The following is a 21,788-nucleotide window of genomic DNA, read 5'->3' on the forward strand; positions in this document are numbered from 1 at the left end:
GCATGCATGTCAAGTCAGTGCAGTGACAGGAGCTTTAGGGAGAAAGAAGCCTGCACAATGTAATTTTTAGACAAGCACTGTATTGTCAGATACCTAGAGGCAGACTAAACAACCAGAATTACTTAAATATGCCAGACATCATGTGGTCAGACTGGGAAATTATGTATAAAAAAATATTTAAAAACCTGTAAATAGTCCCAGAGTGGTGTTAAAATGTATGAAATGCCAAACCATGACGAAATAAACATGTTTTTTGAGATAGTGGGTGTGGTTCTCCTTTAACGAAGGTCTTAATTTTATCACTGCAGAGGTTTTTGTTTTATTTTTGGAAATTGTAAAATTACTGCTCTTAAAATATTTTGCAATAATTTGGAGCGTTTGAAAATGAACCTTTACCCAGTTAGACTTTCCTGGTAATCAAGTGTCAATAAATAATTATTAAAAAAAGCCATCAATAAAAGTAATAAAAGACAACTTACTTTAACAAAATTCTGAAAAAGAACAGTGTATTACTAGATGAAAATGATATGAAGGCGGCTCTTTTGAATACTCATCTGCTGGGCTTGATGGTCTAAATGGTTATTTTCTGAAGGCTATTGGCAAAACATCTGGTTTCCTGCCTACTTATTTCTGAGATCATTGGAAGAGGATTGTGTGCAAAGAAAGTACTCTAGTTTAGATTTAAAAAGAAACTGCATAAAAATGAGAGCTGAAGGAAAACACTAAACAGAGAATAAATTGCGGAGTGTGTTACAGTATGAAGAGAAACAAGCTTTACAAATAACTTGTGGCAGCTGGTAAAGATGGATAACTTGCAAGGTCAGTAAATGTTTATAGAACACCACGTCTCTAAATTTAGACTGCAAAACAAATTAAAATGTACTAAGTTGATTAAGGAGTATAAATGAAAAGCATACACCTGATTTTCGCAGTGGCCTAAAAAGTATTCCACCTTCCAGACAGCATGCAGGAATATCCCAGTAAGAAGGTGGCAATGGCCAAGCTGAAAGAACTGCCACAATGGACTGAGTAGTGTTGTTGAGGGAATGGAAAAGCTCAGCTCTAATAAGATGGTTGACTTTTACAAGTTCTGTGGATATGGAAGACGAATGGGAAGAACAGTACATTCAGAATGAACACATACGAGTTTATATATTTTTAAAGAGTGGCTGGCTATAGGCTTATCTTCTTGGCCAAAATTTCAAGTAATTTGGCTGTTACAAAGTACATTTGTTGGATGATTTGGCTATGGCAAAATATATCTGCTGGATAATGAATGAACCCCACTGTACAGAATGGCACTTCACAATGAAATGAATGGACATATAGATCTCGTCCATTTAGCAAAACGCTGAATCAATATGGGAAAGTATACAGGGGATATTTACAGATTCCTGCATAACTGGAATCTGCTGGAAATATCCACTACCTTTAATGATGATAAAGCCTGAGATGCTAACAAAATTAATCTTTCTCCATTTTATTTTTCATTTTAGAGACTCCAAACAGATTATCTTTCGGTTTATATTAAGATCATTACTAAACAGACAATGGTCTGCAATATCATTTAATGCATTTGGTTTATGTGGGAGCTTGTGTGCGTTCATCAGAAGAGAAGAATTAGTGCATAAAGTTAGTCATGTTTATTTACTTAAATTAGGATACAAGAATGAGAGAGATAAACACCTACAAGCCAATATTAAACAAAGTTTGAGAAGCAACCCAGTAAATGCATGACTGTTTTAGATAAACGGTTCAAAGTCTGTACCTAGTTCAGTGTTAACGACTTTCTTAGCTGTTTCTGAACAAAGTCAAGATTATATAGCATAACAAATGACAACATAAAAGTGAACTACATTAAAAGTTCCCCAACTACAAGTTGGTGGTTAAACACTCAGCATGAACATTTCCACCATAACAAGTCCTCAAAGCTATACAAAGAAGATACAGCTCACCAGACACTGCCGTTTTGAATAAGCCGGGGACACGACAATGAATGGCGAATGAAAAATGGCAAAAGACAATTTATAGGGGTCAAACAAAACTGAAGTAAAATACATTAGTTAAAAAGCTTACAAGGATACGACCACCCACGTTATCCCTCTATCACGAACTTTATTTTGCGCAGTGGGAATTCCCAAAAGGCAGCAAACATCAACATAGCCTCCCTTATACGTGTGGGTGTGTGCGCCAGTCAGCAAAATAAGACAGACTATTACTAACATTTTCATTTATTCTTCCTCAAAGTGGCATACCAACCACTGACACAAATATACTGTATAAAAAATCAACACAGAACCAAAACATGCGTCATCAGCCCATATAGCTCCTTATGTTTGCTTTACAAATGCGAACTTATGAGTGGTAAATTAAACCCAGTCGATGGTGGTGGATGCATACGACTACTGCCATGATACAGAACTAGAACAATCACTTCAAGACGTTCAAGAGTACACACTCCATTCAGATAGTGATGGGGAGGGGAGCAAATGCACCCCCGTCACCAGCTCCTTAACAACCGCCACAAACTAGTCCAACAAAGTTTTGTCGCTTCTTTGACTTTACTAGGTTCAGAAATTCACGCTAATTCAGAATACGTTCCAGCATGACCATACTCCCGACTGAGAAGTGCTCATACCAGCTATACTTTTTCTTCCCTCAGTTACTCCGTCTTCATCCATTGTTAGCATTTCTAAATCCACACAACTCGTGAACAGATTTCAGTATCTAATACGTCGCAGCAAAACGACTTTATCAAAATCTATTTTACACCACAAACAAATATCAGCAATTCATACTACACTCGTGTTACTGGAGAAAAAACACACGTTCCCATGTTTGCGCGTGCTCAGTATACAGAACGTGCGCTGCAGCTGAGTCACCATATCCGCTAGTTGCGTTCCTATGTGCCCGACTATCTTCCTACCCGAAACAGTTTGCCACTCGGGTTCCGGGTCGGCAAAATCTCGTCATTCCGTGTCTGCGACTTCTCCAGCCGGACCAGGCCACGTTCCTGCACCACTTTCCAGGCCAGCTGAGGAGATGCATATATATTCGGGTCATCGCCCTACACCACTTTCAGCGACGCTGGGTAGGCTGTTTGGAAGAGAATGCCATTTTATTGTGATGTTGTAAAAAGCGGTACATAATGTTGCTGCACGATTGTCAGAGGGTAATCATAATCATAGGCAAAGTATAAAATGTGTTTCTTGTATTTAATGACATTTTTTAACCTAGACTCCCTTCTATAACAAATGTTTGTTTGACAAGCCGGACATGTTCATCAGAAATACTTTAGGTCAAGACACCCATTTACTCAGACCGTGTAAACACGGTAACCAAATACGTTAACAGCTTATCTACGTCACCCACCTCACCCTCAACTCAGTGATCGGTTCAGCTAGTGTGTTTATGTGTTGTGTATTGGTGAGATCGCTTCAGTAACTGTGCTGCGAGTTCCCCCGGGGAACAGCAAAACGTACTGATGCTGTCAGAAACTGCTTCACTACAGACATTGTTTTGTCCCGACTCCACTTTATTACTCTTGTGTACTGAAGGAAACTGATCACTTGGGCATCATTGCTGGTGAACATTTTGTGCTAATCAAATAACATATAGTTGCCCCAATTTTAATTTGTGCCCATGAAGTTCCTTCATAATTTTCCACATTCTTTTCTGAAATGTGTCCTCCTGACAGTGCATTGAAAAAGACGTCAGAATGGCGTTAAAATGTTGTCTTTTTTAAGGAAAGTACATCTTAACGAATAATCAGCTGAGTGTCACTACTTCTTAAGGTTGGCTTTTTATCATTGGTTTTGTAAGCTTCCTGGTGAGGAAAACATGTAAGTGTTTGAGGTGATCCATCAGAAAATGAGGGGATAAAGTGGTTGCTGTGACCTGCAGTTATATGCAGAACACAGCATATTTTACAGAACATGCTTATCTCATAAATGGTTCCAAACTTTAATTTCTGTCGGACTGCATTATAATCTAGTTTTCTGCATCCACTTTTATTTTCTTGAAGATCGTTATAGATTGTGACTCCGAGAACTGCTTTCTAGTAATGGTTTTAGTTTTTGCCCCCATCCCCGCCCCCTTTTTTAGTATTTGTTTTTCAGTGCACACATGTATTTGAAGTGGTGCAGGCAGTGTCACTGTTATCAACTATGTGATGTGTATGTTATTTCACCAGGCTTCAGTTTTTATAAGCATTATAGCGTACATTTCACGTAATAAACAGGTGGATGTGGATGGGAGCTCATTGTCTCGTTTCACTGCAGTAGTTTGCTGAGTGAAAGTACTTTGCATTTAATCTCAGCAGAAACACTTTTCCCTAACGCTTTTCTGGGACACACCCCTCCCCCACCATATTTGCTAAGTTCTCAGTCGACTCATCTTAATTTATGTTTTTTAGTTTGATTTTTATTGCTTGGAAAATCTTTCCTATTCTCAGTCCATGCTTGCTGCATTTTAAAATTTCTGTTGTGTTCTCTCTGTCAAAAGCATCAGCAGCTGAGGTCTGAAGAACCAGCAACCTACATCTCAGATGTGTTTGTTTTCCAGTAGTGGTTTTGACCTTTCTTGAATGTATGGTTTCTGGACACAAGTTAAGCATGAAATTTGTGAATATTAGGTAGTGCAATTACTTACTACCTTAGGGACAATGTTGTTTTTTCATTCACTTTTTATTTTGTGAACATCCTGTTATACTGTACATTCAGTAAATGGATAGGTAGGAGCTTGTAGACCTGTCCTGGGAAGTTTTCAGCAAACCATTCTGTAGGCCAGTGTATAAAGCCAGATTATAATGCACTTTTGCTAAAATTGAAGTTTGGGACAGGTAATGGTAAAATAAAATACATAGAACTTTCAACATTATTAACTGGAAAAAAAATTCAAAAGAGTAACTGTTATATAAAATATTCTGTCAAAACACAATAGAGCAAAAATGGCTATAATACCGTAATTTAAGTTTTGGACCTGTCGTCTGTTCTTCAGTGCTCCCTCTGGCTTAATAATTAATGGTTCTCTGAAGGTATATTTTTAATACTGTGCATTGTTTTTGGATTTTTAATTTGTATTCTTTTAGTTTTCTAGTTTATTCTTAAATGAGAGACTCTCAAACTTCAGAATTTTCAATGTTATTGTGTTGGTGATGTCAGTAGATGTTCAGTGGGAAATTTCTAAGCATTCTGTTGGGCAGGACAATATTTCTAATGGGACACGGTGAGAAAACATCTAGGTGAACAACAGTAACCAGTGTACTGCATGCAGTGACTTAAAACAGACGTAATAAAAACACACAAAAAGCCCGAAATGAACGGACTAGTGCGCAAACTTAAAAAAAAAAAAAAGAAAACAATGAAGATACAAATACCCAGAAACTCTGAATTGAATAGTTAGGCACTTTCGTCTTCATTTAGTAAGACTTCAGAAAAGAAAGCACTTAATTATTTAAACTGGCATTTCCTTGTGTTTCTATCTTTATTGTTGTGTTTTTTGCTTTATATGTAATAAAAAGCACTTAAACACATGACAGAGTGCAGTGTGGGAAGCAATAGAACATGTGTACAGAGCATACTTCTGTTGCCAAATAGACACACACACACACAGACCACATCAGCGAAAATAGTGTCTGGGAAAGGAACCACTTGGCCAACATGCACACATTACAACCAACAGGGGCACCCCTAACTAAATATACCAACTCCGAGATCGCACTATAGTGGGGAAAAGGGCACATACGTCAATGGTGGCCAAGTGATTCCTTTCCCTGGCATTTTCACTGATGTGGTCTTTTGCATAAGTGAGGTTTTATTATTTTCATCTCATGCAGCACAATTTGATTGTGTGGGGTTTTGACGATGTGAAATAGATGCGCTCACACACACACACACACATATATATATATATATATATATATATATATATATATATATATAGTTATACATACCCACACATACACACACACATACATACATACACATCCACACATAAACGTATAAAAAAATTGTGTGTGTGTATGTATGTATATATCTGTCTCTCTCTCTGTATGTATGTATATATATATATATATATATATATATATATATGTGTGTGTGTGTGTGTTTTGGAAAAATTGCAAGCTTCAGTTTACAAACCCAGTACCATCTAATACTTTGTTAGATTATATGCTGTAGCTTGCATTAATTGCAACTGTCTTGCATGTGTAGGTGCTTTCATTGAGAGTTTTTTTAAATGTAGTGTAGAATAACCTTTATATAGTACATGTAAAAACAAAATGAAAACTTCAGCAAATTTTTTTGTTTTCGTTTATATAGTACATGTTCAAGGCCTTAAACATTACAAGGAGTGCTGAATTTATAAATCCGTTAGTAAACTGCTTCATCTCATATCACAACAATTTTTGTCACCTCACAATATATTTCCCAGTAAAGTAGAATTCCATATTAAATACAAAGCATGCAAACTTCCAGAATAATGATAAAGGTGCAAACTTTCTTAAAATTTGGACTAGCAAACATGTTGATGTGTGTACTTCTTAAAAATTGTCACTAGCAAGCATGTTGATGTGTTTTATCACATTTAAAAAAGCAGTTAAGCTTTAAGCAATTAAGTCACCTGAACCTCATCAGCCTTCCCAGGAGAGTTCACCTTTGCACTATGTTAAATAAAATCAATTGGCTGCAGTTTCCAAACTAGCTTTAATAAACCAATGTCAAACTTGCGCAGTCCATTCTACACCAACCATCCAAATCTCACTCCTATAGTGGTTGTCTCCTGCAAGAGAACAACACTATAAAGGCAAATTGCTAGCATACTGTAACAGGGTACTTAACTCACATGATGAGTAAGATTTTATACTCAAACTGTGTGACCAAACTCTGGAACAGCATCCCTTCAGCATTCAGGTAACTTTAACATCAACTTTGTTGTTGTTTTTTTTTTTGGGGGGGTGGGGGGGCATCTCCTCAAATCCTGGCTCTGTCCCTTCTCCTTCACTCATTGCTAATATGTGTGTGTATGTCTATTTATCTGTCAGAACGTCTGAGGACTCCTTTCCTTGAAAGTATCAACCCCCCCTAAAAGTTGCAACATATTTTGAGCCCATACTAACTTTATTTAATTATATTATTTCTACATGTTTCTATACAATATAAATGCTGTATACCTGTCTTTCCTTGTATTTATTGTTTTGCCAATTTTTACTTTGAATGTATCTTCTTGTATTGCTGTAAGTGTACTGCCAAGGTTTATTTCTCTTATTGTGCTCCATAATTTATTGTATTAATCCTAAACATATTTAATTTATAGTGCCTGTCCTATGTTACTTTCTGGAGTTTTTTTCCCCTGGGCCTCTGCTGAAAGAATTGTTGATTCTGTCAGACTTATCCATTAAAAATGTAAAATTAAGTAACTATAACATTTAGAATGAGCCATTAATACCAGAAAAACTCAGCCATACACAACCAAACGTTACATTCATTGCCTAATCATTTGTGAATGGGACCATTTTCACCTCTTCTACACTTTAGCTGTCTGACTGCCTGTTTTGACACAGAAGTCATGTGATCAGGCTCTACATGGTGTGAATAATGGTTACCAGGCATACAGTGAATTACTTAAAAACATATTTTCCTCAGCTTTTCATACCATTTACTGCAACATTTTGTTAAAATGTTATCTTTTGTTAAATGTACTTCTTTGTGTAAATGGTATCAGTATGTTTAGTCAAAAAATGCAATATTATTAATTATGAAAAAATGTGGATTTTGTATGAAGAGCAAAATGAAAATTGCAAAAGTTGAAACATCCCAGTGACCCAAGTAATCAGAAGCTGCACGCACACAACAGCAGCAAAATGACAAGGACTAATGAACATAGATGTGATTGAAAAGGCACAAATAACGCAGCTGGAGATGCACATATATCTGGTACATAAAGTGTAGAGATGGCAATTTGTAGAATTGTTAATTATCACTGTAATAGGTAAGTCGCTGAAATGTTAATAAGGTTATATTAGCCGAATGTGGTTGAACATAGATTTGTTAATAGGAGAAGAATGTGTACCTCCAAGAGAATGGGGACTCTGATTCTGCAGATAAGTAACTAGATCTCAAGAAACAGTGGTAAATGTTATTTATTACAAGGTAAGGCTGGATAATGATATTTTTTTATGGCAATTGGTTTTGCATGTGCCAGTTTGATTACCTAGGTGTAAGATGATGGTATATGTAAAGTCAAGTGAAAGACACATTCACAGGTAAAGCCTCAAAAGACTTACAGAATGTGTGCATCTGGATTCTTAGCTGTTTTTTATTTGTTTACTGAGTATTGTTTAACTTTGGTTTGTGTAGTGGAGCACCTGTTTGTTGCCAGTGTTGTAGACCCACATTCAAATTCCATTTTAATTAGGTGGGTGTGACAGTAACTCCTAATCAAGTCTTTTTTATAGTTTCATAGTTTAGTACTAGGCTATATGCCCTGGGGCATTTGCAAGCCTAGCCCTAGAGATGTGGCTTTTGCCACCCCATGTAGTGGTACTAAGGTGTATAGAATAAATTTAGAATATTATGCCTTTGTCTAGTAGTAACACATTGAAGACCCCCTTACTTATTAAAATTAGTTTACTGTGCCTCTGTCAAGTAGCGACACAGGGGCGACCCCCGGGGTAAACCTACGATCTCCCATCCACTCGTCAAGATTTCTCTTGAAGAGAGTCAGTGAGGGACTCTGCCTAACATGAACTGGGATTTTGTTCCAGAGTATGGGAAGCCTCTGAGTTATGAATCTGTCCCTCCAGCATTTTCTATTCATGTTTGTACTGAGGTTTAAATCTTTGGCTCTTGTGGTTCTTATGGATTTGGATTTTTTGAGGTGGAGCATGTCCATCAATTCCTGGTTGGACATGGCCTTGTACATCAGGCACAGATCACTTCTGAGCAGGCGGTATGCTACTGAATAGAGCTGGAGTTTCTTTAGCCTGTTGGCATATGACATATGTTGGAGACCCTTGATCCTCTTGGTGAGGTACTTCTTGGGTCTCTCCAGCTGTTGTAAGTGCCGGGTGAGGTACATACCAAATGGGGCATTGTACTCAATCATGGGCCTGATAAGGGAGGAGTACAGGGGCACAATGACCTCCTTTGATCTGGATGTGAACCCCTTCATGATAAGGTGGGCAAGGTAGAAAGTCTTTCTAACCACTTTGGCAACATGGGTGTTAAATGAGAGGTCACTATCAACTTGGGTCCCCAGGTCTCTGATTACTTTTTCGGTACTCAGTGGGTTACTGTCTATGTGATAATTTGTGGGTACTTGGTTTTTCCCAAAGTGGATGACTATACGTTTCTTGGCATTCAGTTTAAGGCCATGATTCCGGCACCAGTTGTCCGTTTCGGTGAGGCCTTTCTGTAGGATGTATGTGTCAGCTTGTGTATCGACTATGGCGCCTAGTTTGCAGTCATCTGCGAACTTTGTCAGCCACAACCCTCCCATGTTTGCTTTCACATCTGAGAAGTAAATGCCGAACAAGAGGGGTCCCAGGACAGAGCCCTGTGGGACACCACTTGCGACTGGCTTTGTCTGACATGGCTCCCGCAATCTTGACTTTATGGGTTCTGTTCTTTAGCCAGTTTGCAACCCATCTTGTGATATATGGATTTACATTTAAGCTGTTTAGCTTATCTATGATCCCCGAGTGGGGTATTGTGTCGAAGGCTTTAGCCAAGTCCAGGTAGGCTGTATGGACTGCCTTGCCCTCCTCAATGGCTCTAGTGACTGTTTTGAAAAAGTCAACCAGGTTCAAAAGGCAGGATCTGCCCTTTACAAAGCCGAACTGGGTGGGATCAAGTGTCTGTAGGTCCCCAATGTCGTTGTTTATGAGTTCCGTAATAATTCTTTCCATAACTTTGCAAACCAGGCTGGTCAAGCTTATGGGGCGGTAGTTCCCAGGGTCTGTAGTGGAGCCTCCCTTGTGGAGTGGGACCACTGTTGCTGTACGCCAGTGATCAGGTACATATCCTGTAGTAAGGCTAAGGTTAAATAACCTTTTTATATGCGGGTTTAGCTCCTCTTGGAGTTCACGTATCACGCAGCCGGGGATACCATCAGGTCCCATAGATGCTGTGTTTTTTGCTTTGCTGAGGGCGGTTCTCACCTGGACATCAGAGATGACAGCGAGGTTACACTCAGCTGGGATGAGTATTTCTTCTTTTGGAGGTGGGGGGGGGGAGAAATTTGCACTGAACCTGTCTGCCAGAATGTTGGCAATATCTGTGGGTTCGGTAAATTTTTTTGTCCTTGTGTACTAACTCTGAGCATATCTGAGTGTTTCCGCCCAGGTTTCTAACATAACTGAAGAATGCCTCCTGGTTATCTTTAGTGTCCTTGGCGATTTTTCTCTCAAAGTTGGCCTTGGATGTTTTTATGAGAGAACGTAGCTTTCTACTAGTGCTGATCAGAGATGCCTTCCCTTTATGGGATTTTGCTCTGTCTTGCAGTAGCTTCCTTCTTTTGTTATACAATTTGTTTATGGCTGGGGTCCTTGGTGGAGAGGGTCTTGGTTTTATTTGGGATTGCACGATCCATGCATTCTTGGAGATGTCCGTAGAAAGCATTTGTGTAGGGTTCAGCATTGTGGGATGTGGTTTCCATTGGCCCTGTGGGCTTAAATTATACCATCTCAGTCTTGAGAAGTGTAAAGTCGGCTTTTGAGAAGTTTCTCACTGTAGTCTTTTGTGCTGGGGGTGGAGGTGGTAAATGTATATCCAGGGTGATTAGTTTGTGGTCAGATCTCACCAGTGAGGGGAATACTTCCGGTGTGGAGCATTTTGTCCCCATGTTTGTGGTGATCGGGTCTAGTATATTATCCCCCCTTGTGGGAGAGGTGACTAGCTGTTCCATTGCATTTGAGTTTATGAATTCCAGGAACCTTTGGGCTAGGGTGTTAGGGCTAGAATAGTGCACCCAGTCTATGTTAGGGTAGTTGAAGTCTCCCAATATGATGGTATTTGGTGAGACATTCTTATCTTCCAATGTCTTCAGGAAGGCTGAGTGGGGTTCTTGAGATTGGGAGGGTGATCTGTAACATGCAACCAGTTGTATAGCAGTTTTGCCTACGGTTAGCTGCACCTGGATGGTCTCCAATGCTTCATGAGTTGCCACTAACCTGGAAGTGTGGGTATCTTTGATAAATATGGACACTCCCCCTCCCTTTGTGGTTCGGCCCAGGTTTTGGGGCCGAAAAGCATGATACGAGGTAAAGCCTGGTAGCGCTGGGGTGCTCTCAGGAGCCTTGAACCAGGTCTCGGTTACAGCGCAGACATCGATGTTCTCCATACTGAGGAGTGCTTTGAGAGCCTGCATCTTGAGATTTAGACTTCTGGTGTTGAGCAGTATTATCCTTAATTTTTTTCCATTTTTGTTTTCTAAGGAGGTGGGTTCGTCTTTTGAGCCTTGCCTAAAAAAGGCACTATGGGGGTGGCAAGAGCCTTAGCCAATATCCGGAAGCCCAGTGGTGACAGGTGCAAGCCGTCCCTTGTGAAACAGCGTGGCTTGTCCAGCATGTCATCCCAAGCAGACAGACATTGGATCCCCCTAGAATGACACCAGTAATTGAGCCAGTTATTAAAGCTGATCATCTTGTCTTTGTATTGTGGCATCATTCTTGGTGAGGGCAGGATGCTGCTCAGGGTCAGGGTCATACCAGCCTGGGCTACATAATCAGAGAGCTCCTCTATGTCTCTTTTCATGTAGTCCAAGGAGGCATTCACGCCGGCATGGACAATGACGGAGTCATATTTGCACGTGCTTTTGAGTGACCTGTGTGCGTTTGTTATATGGCGGATCCTAGCCCCCAATAGGCAGCTTACCGTTACCCTCTCCTTGCTCAGCCTGGTAAGTGAGACGTCAGTGTGTCTGACTATAGAGTCACCTATTACTAGTGTATCAGGCGTAGTGTTTGGCCTTAAGGGCTGTGATTTATTGACACACCGATTTATTGAAGTATGTGTTGCATGTGTTATGTTTTGAGGTGGTGGAGTTTTGGGTGTCTGCTTTGGGAGCCTCTGTTGTTTTGGTAAGTTTTTTAATAGAGCCTCTGAGTATGTTTTTGTGTTATTATGTGCTTGATTTGCAGTTGGGGTAGGTCTATGTGTGACTGGGTTTGTTGTGTGTGTGGTTACCTTCTCCTCCTGTCTGGTCTTGCCAGTCCTGAGTTGAGAGAGTTCAGCCTCCAGTTTGGCTATATAGTTGCATCTCTCACATGTATTTGTGTTTGTTGGGAGGAGGAGGGGGTTGTCTGTGTACATGAGACAATTATAGCATTGTCTCAAGATTCCCAGATTAACCAGCTGAACAGGAGAAGATGCTAGCAATCTACCACTCGACATGCTAGAATATTATAAGAGAGTGCTGTGCCTTTAAGGGAAGTGGTTGGGGTGGTATCAACAGATGCCTCTTCCGTGATTCATGTGGTATGAAGTTTGTTGAAGATGTGCCTGTAAGTAGGATGGTTGTTGAAAGTATGTTTTCTTATATATTGCTGCTGTGGGTATGGGTAATTATGTTTGGTAATGTTTTGTGACATGAGCTTTTTGTTTACACAAGATTAGGGATAGGCTAATAGTTTTTCTTAGCTTCAGGACTTCTTCCTTTTAGGCTGAGAGTGATTTATGGCTGGCCATTTTCATATCACTGACACAAAACAGGACTTCCTTCCCTCAGCAGTATTTATTGACATAATGTAATGCATTTGGTTTAGTTATAAATAGTTTTGCCCTGTTTAAGATAGCTACTGCTGAACTCTACCTTGCTGCTATGGTAAGTTTCACCCTACTTAGGGAACTCGTATTCTGAGTCTCATTGCAAGTTCCCCGTCATTGTAGAAATGAGATGCCACAGGTCTAGTCTTTGGCCCAGCACTGTTTTACTTAGATGTGTGAGTGATTTCCCAGCAAACTTCATCATTGTCCATTTGCATACATATTAAGTCCTTTTGGGTACCTCAAACCTCTGTTGTGCTTGATTGCATTATAGGCTGCACAATAACATTGTTCCATGCAAATTTATTTCTAGATATAAGTCAAATGATTTATATGGCATTTGCAGACTTTGGTTAATTCTGCACTCTAACAGCTGATTAGCTTAATGATTGGGAACATTCATCACATGACCTTTCTTTGATACATTTTTCTTATTTATATGTCGCCTCCGTCATTAGGATAGTAAGACAAATATGAAGAAAACCCCTACTGGGAACTACAGACCCGTAAGTCTAACCAGCCTCATTTGCAAGGCCATGGAAAGAATTAGCATGGACCTTATCAATAAGGACATAGGTGACCTCCAAGCACTGGACCCAACTCAGTATGGCTTTAAGGGTAGAGCATGCTTATTAAACCTGGTAGACTTCTTTGAAAATGTCGCCAAAGCCATGCACGAAGGTAAGACAGTGCACATGGCCTGTTTCGACCTTGCCAAGGCTTTTGACACAATTTCTTACTGTGGCATCATTGAGAAACTCTCCCAGAAAGGGATTAACCCATTGCGTTACTAGATGGGTAGCCAACTGGCTCACCGACAGAACACACACTGTCAGAATTGGTGACTGTACCTCCACCAGTAGACTTGTCACCAGTGGAGTACCACAGGGGTCTGTGGTGGGCCCCATACTGTTTGGCTTCTGTTTCTCAGAAGTCCAGACCAAAGTAGACGGTCTTTGGCTCACCAAGTTCACTGGCAATTGCAAACTGAGGGCAATCATTGAGTCCCCCAGCAATGTCAGTGTATTACAAGAAGGGCTAACACAAACAAATATTGGGGCCAGAGCCGTGGCCTAAATCTAAATGCAAAAAATGCATTGTTATTATTCCCTTTGGCAAAACAGAATTCCGTACAAATTACAATATTGACATCACCCCCATGAGTTCCAATCCAGTGGTGCTAGACTTGGGAACACAGGTTGATGGCAGCCAGAACTTTGACCATGACGTTTCCACAGTGGTAAGGAAAGCCTTCTAAGTAGCGCACCTCATAAGCAAGGGCATAGCGTCATGGTCAAGGGATAGTATAACTCCACTGTACTCAACTCTCATCATACCATGAATAGAGTATAATGCACCCTTTTGCATGTATCTCACCAGACACCTGCAGGAACTGGAGAGACTTCAGAGTTTCTCACTGAGAAAATACAGGGACTCCGAACCATGACCTACATGGACAGGCTGAAAGCTCTTTCACCTTACTCTGTATCTTATAGGCTGCTAAGAGGTGACTTGTGCCTGGGCTGTAGGGCAATCTCCAACCCTGACCTTATGGAAATGCTGCACATCCGCATGTCAAATGGCTCAAGAGTCACTCGCCCTAGAGATCTCAACTTAGCTCGTGGCATTAACAGATTATGCTGGAAAGACAGATATGTCTCCCAGAGACTGCCACTTCTCTGGAATAGACTCCTTACTCACATAAAACAGAGCTCCTCACTGACCTTATTCATATGCAACCTAGATAATTGGATGAGAGACCTCAGATTTTCCCCTGGGGCGGCACCCTTGTCCCTCATGAACAGAAGTAGCCAGTGTTGGTCACAGACCCGCTCTGTTCATAAATTCATTGTTAACTAACCAAAAATGAACAAATGGGGATACCTGGGATTAGAGCCTTTACAAGCCTAGCTATGTTAGTGCTGCTAGCCTAATCTATGAATCTGTGGCCGTATATGCAGTCTGCAGTCATTCGGTTAACATATGTGCTAGTTTTGGTGTGCATTTTCTCAGTGTGTAGAAACTATACAAAACTGTCCTCTGTCTTTTGAATATTAGGCAATATCTTAATTAAGACAGACCATTTTTCCTGAATTTGTTTATAGTTAGAAGCATGTTAAGTTAAAAATAATATGCAGCCAAAAAAAAAACAAAACGAGCAGCATAGTGTTTTGACCAAGTAATAGTATTAATTAAAACATACATATTCCAAAAGTAATTGTGAGTTATTACTTCTGTTACTGAGTATGGGGGTTGCATAGTTCGGCGACAGTGGATTTTTGCCTTTTTTTTCTCCACTGTTGAATGCAACCTGTAGAATCTGGGGGGGGGGGGGGGGGTTGAATGGCTTGTCTTCTACATCGTGGTGCAGGGGAGGCTTCCCCCCTGAAAAAACAATGTTTTTGGGGATTGCTGAAAGGTGTTGCTGCAAAATTGTTTCAGTCTATTGGCAATCAAAAAGATGTCTGTCAGTACATCAGCATAAATCTTGAAAATGGGATGAAGTTGCATGGAAGCCCAGATGGACATCCATTTTAATTTTAACTGTTAGTGCCTTATACAAAACGCTTCACACGAACTGTGAGTTCATTTTGTACTGATGTAATTGTGTTCGTATTAATATTGTTCTGTTTTCCTGATTGTGCAAAAATGATTGACTTTGCTGGGGTTTTCAGTCAGATGTGGCCGTGACTGTAATAGTTTGTATCACTTTGCTGTAGGAGCAGTGTTTAATGGTATATTTGCACTTAAAGTATGTCATTTTGCCCTTTTCTGAGGGGGTACTGTATGTTCTTCACAGCTGTGCTTTGATTCCCTTCCTTCAGAGTCTCTGTTTTCTTATTGTATGCATTAGCACTGCTGGTTTATGTTCCATTCTGTAGCACCCCTCTCCCTGGCTTGGCTGATAAATAGTAGATGTAATAGTTTACACTTCCAGTTTGTTATGCCATTTGTTTATCCTTTCTTGGGGGGACTAATGGTACTTTTTCTCATCTTTGGTTTGCAGTTCTTTACTGCCACTGTTTCTTTGTTTTTGTTGTTGTATGGATTCCATTGTTAACCTTCCCCCTATGCTTACTGTGGAATAGGTGATGAAGTTACCTTATTCATCTCGCCAAAATATACCCCCTTATCATTTAACAGCTCTCTTCTACAGAGACCCTACTTTGTCCATTAGTGTTTTTACTTTATTTTCTGTCACTATTGTCTGTCTCTTCTGTCATATTTTCTCTTGCCCCCTTTCTCCCTTTTAGTTGTTCTTTCTCACTTTTCTGTGTCCCCTTTTAATGTTCACTGTATCTTGACCATCACTGTCCTTATTTCTGTGTCCTAACTTCCCACCTAAATTTCAGTCTAACTTCCTTTTTTGCTTTTCATTTTTTCAACGTGTTTACTTTGTCTGGATTCACTCCATCTATGTCTCCACATTTCTTCAGTTTGTACTACTTTTGCATTATTTGTGAACACAAATTGTCATAACTTTGTCAACAGCTGCCATTAGTTTTTGGCATACTTCTCAACTGGCAGGATTTGCATCTCATGTTTTTGGTCTGTCTTTCTTAAAATTTGTGTCTTTCTGGCAAGGCATTGTTGTTTGAAATAAAGAATGAACTATATTTGAGTTTCAGACTTCATATCATTCCGGAAATTCATGCCAATGCAAAACCTATTAGCAACTCTCTAAATTTGTAAGAGCAATATTTAAAATCTGTTCCTGATTTTTGGGCCTTTGTCCCCCCAATATTTTTGGTTTTGTCAGGATTTCTTGCACTTAGAGGTTGGGTTGGGAGGGTGGCCTAATGGTTGAGGTGTTTGCCTTACAAACACAAGGTGCAGGGTTTGGGTCTCACAAGGGATAATTGTCTAGGCTTAAAATGGCTTGCAAGGACAATTAGCCTAGTACTAATCTGTGAATCTGTAAAAGGTATGTCTGTTTTTGGTATTGTGTAAGGCACTGTTAACAAAGTGTAGTCTGATGTCTTGAACCATGACCTGTTACCATTCTTCATGATACTGTCTTTCTCTCCAGTACACTTTGTTCTTGCTTTTCGGTTTTGCACAGATTAGGTATCAGAATTATGTTGTTGTACTTCCAGTGCTTTTTGCTGAATTCCTTTTGTGGGTACTTGTCATTTTGTTGGTGTTCCTGGTAATTCTTCCCAGTATACACATAGAAATAAGATTTGTTTGCTCATTTTGGTAATATTCTGAAGTAGTACATAAAAGCGAAACTGTTTACTTGTATCGTTAAGTTGTGATTGTGAAGATAATCACAGGTATGTGAGCAGCCTCGATAAGAGGTTTTGCATGGAAAGCAGAGGTTGTCTGGTTTCAAGTAGGGAGGGATAAGGCCAGTACTGCTTTCCGTACTTGAAGCAGGATGGAGTTGCAGAAATTTCAGTATATGTTTGCTGAACAGTGCCATGGAACAGAAAACAAGATGTTCTCAATTCATATGGGTTTTACACAAACATTAAGTTAATGATTTTTTTCCCTTGAAAGTCTTTGACCAAAAGGACAGAATCAAGTAATAGTTTTGAGATGAGCACTGGCTAGAAGAGCATTCATAATCTTCTTGTACTGTGACCGTTTATAGTGGTTATGAAGACTTGTGTATCCAGACAGTAGGAATTGTAGGTTAGCGGGTCTGTGGGTCTCTCAGACTTTTTCAAGTAACTGTTTAGATGAACCTTTTGGTTGGATTCTAGTGGAGCCTCATAACAGGACTAAACGTTTCTGCAGTGCACATAAAACAGCGTGTACATTAGGTGGCCAAGCTCCTGTGAAGTATCCATTAGGGTATACAGCTTATATTACTAAGTCTGACTTGTCACAGAAACTTGACAGCATGTACTTGGAGAACTACACATTAATGGTCTTTTTTTTTGTAAACGTTTTCTCTTTCCTTTTTTATTTGTATTTGTTAGCTGGATATGAATTGGAGATTTAGGTTTGATTACAGAAAGTTGTAACTATTTAAGTTAGATGGATATGAATTGGAGATTTAGGTTTGATTACAGAAAGTCCTAACTAATCCCCATGAGTCAGATGATACATAGTCTCAAGGGTTAGTGCAGTGTTTGATGATAGGACTAGGGAGCTACTACGTCAGCTGAAGCAGCCTAGATGTGCCATCACCCCAGTGATGGCTCATATAATACCATGGCCAAAGGATGCGATTTCCAGTGATACCCTTAGACATTTCCACTGGCCCAGAATAACACCTACGTTGGGTTTGGTGTAGCTGGACAAGAAATGTAAGAAGTAAAGGAGAACACAATTTGTTATAGAACTGATTAATTGCATGCCATTTGAGAGTAGTGCGGCAGAGCTGAGCACATGTTTTGGAGAACTGGAATTCTCCACATTTCTTAGATGCTTGTAATGTTGGGTTTGCAAAGAGTTCTGTGTATGAATTTCATGTCTCTCTGCTTAACATATGTTACTTTACCAAAAGCATTATCTTAGTTTTTTTTTTAAATAAAGTTCGCACAAACCAGTCTAGCTTTATTAGCAGCATAAAAACTCTGGACACTGCCAGAATTTATTTAGTAGCTGCAGTTGTCCTACTTGTAACACTGTTTGAGTCAGAGGGATGTAAGTAAATCAATTAGAAATAAGAAAGATTTAGTTCCTGTGAAATCTGCCTTTATAAGGGGATTGTTTAAAATTCCAGTTTTCCAGTGTGCATTGCGTACAAGCTGGCATGAAAATGGTGGATGAGGAAAAAAAGTTCATGTAAGGTGGTAAGTCGTTCCAGTTTTAAATACATTCTTGGAACCAGACTCAGACTCATTATCCTGGATGAGTAGGGCGGACAAAGAGGGTAGAGCAGGTGTATTGTTGCATAGGACAGAAACAAAAGATGGCTAGAATTTGTAGAAAGGTTACAATTATAACAGCAGTGCTAACTTTCCGAATTATGTTGCAGGTAAAATAAGCATACTTCTCAACTGTCCAGATATTTGCTGAATGTCCAGATTTTTGCCTCATATCTTTGGTCTGTTTCTCATAAAATTTGTAGTTTTCTAACAAGTTACTGAGGATTGAAGTCACTAAATGACATTTGAGTTTCAGACTTCATATCCATTAGAAAATAAATACTAACATGAATCCTGTTATTCTAGCAACTTTGTAAGTTTATAAGAGCGATATTTAAAGTCTGTCCCTACTTTTGGTTCTTTGTCCCCCACTATTTTAGTCTTTAACATTAAATTATCACTTATAATATAGGCAAGTATACATTAAACTAAAAGCAAACCGTATCAACGTGTTTCCAGTTACAAACTTTATATATCACATGCTTATTTGTAACTGTTATCAGTCCAACACTACATAAATTGCTCAATTCCTGCCTTCCCTTAAACCTCACTCCTCCTCTTCCTCCTGAACATTTATTCTACATATATTGTTCCCACAATTTCCATTTATTTAAACCAAGCAAAAATATACTAAATAAATGGGAACTCTGGAATCAGGTGACTCAGTATGACTTAAACAATTTATGTAGAGTTAATCATAGTGATGGAGATTACGCAAGGGTCTTGGGTGAAGGTTTGCATCTACATATTGATCTAGAAACAATGTATTTAATAATCTGTGTTGGAACTCGTAAACCTTTGCACTGATTTTATTGATGTGCACTATGCATGAGGACTGCACAGTATAACATATGTTGATTTTATATTAAATAAAGCTTTTTGCTGATTTAAAAATATGTCAGTGGGTAGTACTTAGTGGCATACCTTTCATCTCTCCAGATTTTGCCTCATATTTTTTTGGTCTGTTCCTTACAAAATTTTTGGTTTTCTGGCAAATCATTAAAGAATGAAGTTAGAAAATAACGACACTCATTTGGGTTTCAGATGTCACACCCTTCAGAAAATTCATACTAATGGAACACCTGTTATTCTGTCAACTTTCTAAGTTTGTAAGAGCAAGATTTAACATTTGTCCCTATTTTGGGGTCTTTGTCTCCACATTATTAATGGCTGTGTCCAGATTTCTTAAGTTAAGAGAATGAGATGTATGTGTAGGGGCTATTGCTAGTTTCATGTCAGAGGATAGCCAGTGTTCCATGAACAGTGGTCTTTCTGAAGTTAGAACTCTTTACTCAGAAGAGCTCAATGGATAGTGCTTTGCAGCTTTTTCTAGTTTCATAGCAAGTGCTAGTCATTGTTCCATGTGTATTAATTTATGGATGCAGCAGCATTGCTCCTGGTGTTACAGAAACCACCAGCTTTGTATAAGGAGAAACAGTAGTGCTCCTTTTTATATAACGGTGAAATAAAATTGCATCTTTTTTGAGTGGTTTGCAGCATCTGAAGGTAATGGGAGAAGTTTAGTGCCGTCAGAGGAACGCTGACCTCGTTTGCCCATCAAATTTCTAGCATCTGAAAACTGGATAGTTTGTAGCACACCTTTACTTATTTTTCTATCCTAACCACAGCTGTTTCCATATTGTATATAAATGTTACTTTTGCATCCAGCCAAACTGTAGGATATTTGTAATTGGAGAGGTGCTTGCTAGGGATACCCACAGGATCATTGATGGGCAGTCCACCAGTCCTCATAAGCTCCTTGCGAGTCCAAAATAGCATAGTAACTGATGTATTTGTTAAGTAAGCATTATTCTCTTTGTCTACATGACCTGTGAAAGTCAGACTGTGCAAGCTGTTGAACTAAATTCTTTGAGTTTGCTTATCTGATAAAAATAAGATCAGTGGTGGATTACGTGAGATGAAAACTCAGCAAGCCATCTACAATATGATTAGTAAACAGAGGTAAGAAAAATAGAGCTTAAAGTAGCCCTCTGCAGTATACCTATCTTGGGCACATGCATTTCAGAGCTAGCTCCATCCATAGTCATTTTGAGCTTGTGGTAAGCACAGCCTTGTGGTGTGTTGGCCTAAGAGTTCTTGGGTTCAAATCCTGCACAAGCCCAGTATTTTAATTGGGCAGTTAGTGTAGGAGATTAAGGCTAAGTCGTGTTAACAAGCTGCTTCCTGTAGTCCAGGGTTAAATTCTTTCAGCCTCCATTTGCCTGCTTTGTGACTCTGCCAGCTCAGCCCATGCTTTGTTTTCAGCTTCTGATTTGGAAACAGTCGAGACTACCCTTTAAGGACCTATGTTCAGCTCCTGTCACTTTTCTGATGGATTTCTGCAATAGTTTAGGGTTCCTCCCCCAAAATGAATATGTTTGTTAAGCAGTCATCCTGGTTAGCTACATATCTTTCATGATTTACCGACTCCTGCAGTTGCTTCCATTTCGCTGATTGAGCTGTCTCTTTGAAATAGCTGTATTTAGAATTTTAATATTTATTAAAGTGCATGTTTTGTAAATATTGCTTAACTCTGGCTCTTTCCCTAGAATATACTAAACAAAGTAAACCTGTTTGCTTCTCTGTTTCCAGTATGGACTCAGTTGTCCCCTGTTTAAACATGATGACTAACAATGCAGAACAGCCTGTGTTTTGGGGCTGAAGCAGCAGAGCTCCCTGTCACTCCCTGCTTATATTAACACTTCTTTCAACTTCTTTTTACTGCTCATTTAAAAAAAATGGTTCTTCTATGAAGTTAAAAGCTCCTGCTTCTCTCTCTTCCTGCCTTATGGTCCAACCCCCCATACATGCATATGTATCTGTACACATATGTAAGTGTATATAATGTGTAAAGTATTTTGTAGGCTCTCTGTTGAAACTTGAATCTTGAGACACAAATTACTGGGTCCCAAGATGCCAAAAAATAAGACCGAAAATGCAGGAGAAGAGCGAATGTCAAACTTCACTCTTTTCCTTTTAAACTTGTTTGATCTAATGAAACTTTGTTGAGGGTGAAATCACTCCTCTGTTTTATCTTTTATTTTGCAATAAAGAAATATTGATTTCTAAAGAAGTTATAATAGCTTGATTACTTTTGAAGTCTAAACTTTGGGTATAGTTTGTGGTTCTTTTTCCCTGATTTGAATGATTGTCAGATAGCCGCTTCACTGCTCAAAAAGTATCTGTTATTCGCGTGTGTGTA

At 39.3% G+C, this 21,788-nt stretch overlaps 1 protein-coding gene across 1 annotated transcript in view; it reads left to right on the forward strand.

The window, feature by feature from the left end:
- The first annotated feature begins 1,470 nt into the window (after window positions 1-1,470).
- Window positions 1,471-21,788, forward strand: part of CIC (capicua transcriptional repressor) — a 1,784,113-nt gene continuing 1,763,795 nt past the window's right edge. The window contains exon 1 of the mRNA XM_044080802.1: window positions 1,471-3,091. The gene's annotated coding sequence lies outside the window, so the exon portion shown is untranslated. The remainder of the gene's footprint in view (window positions 3,092-21,788) is intronic.

The sequence above is a fragment of the Protopterus annectens genome, chromosome 8.part0 (assembly GCF_019279795.1).
Source record: "Protopterus annectens isolate FY-2018-M chromosome 8.part0, PAN1.0, whole genome shotgun sequence".
NCBI classification, from domain to species: Eukaryota; Metazoa; Chordata; order Ceratodontiformes; family Protopteridae; genus Protopterus; species Protopterus annectens.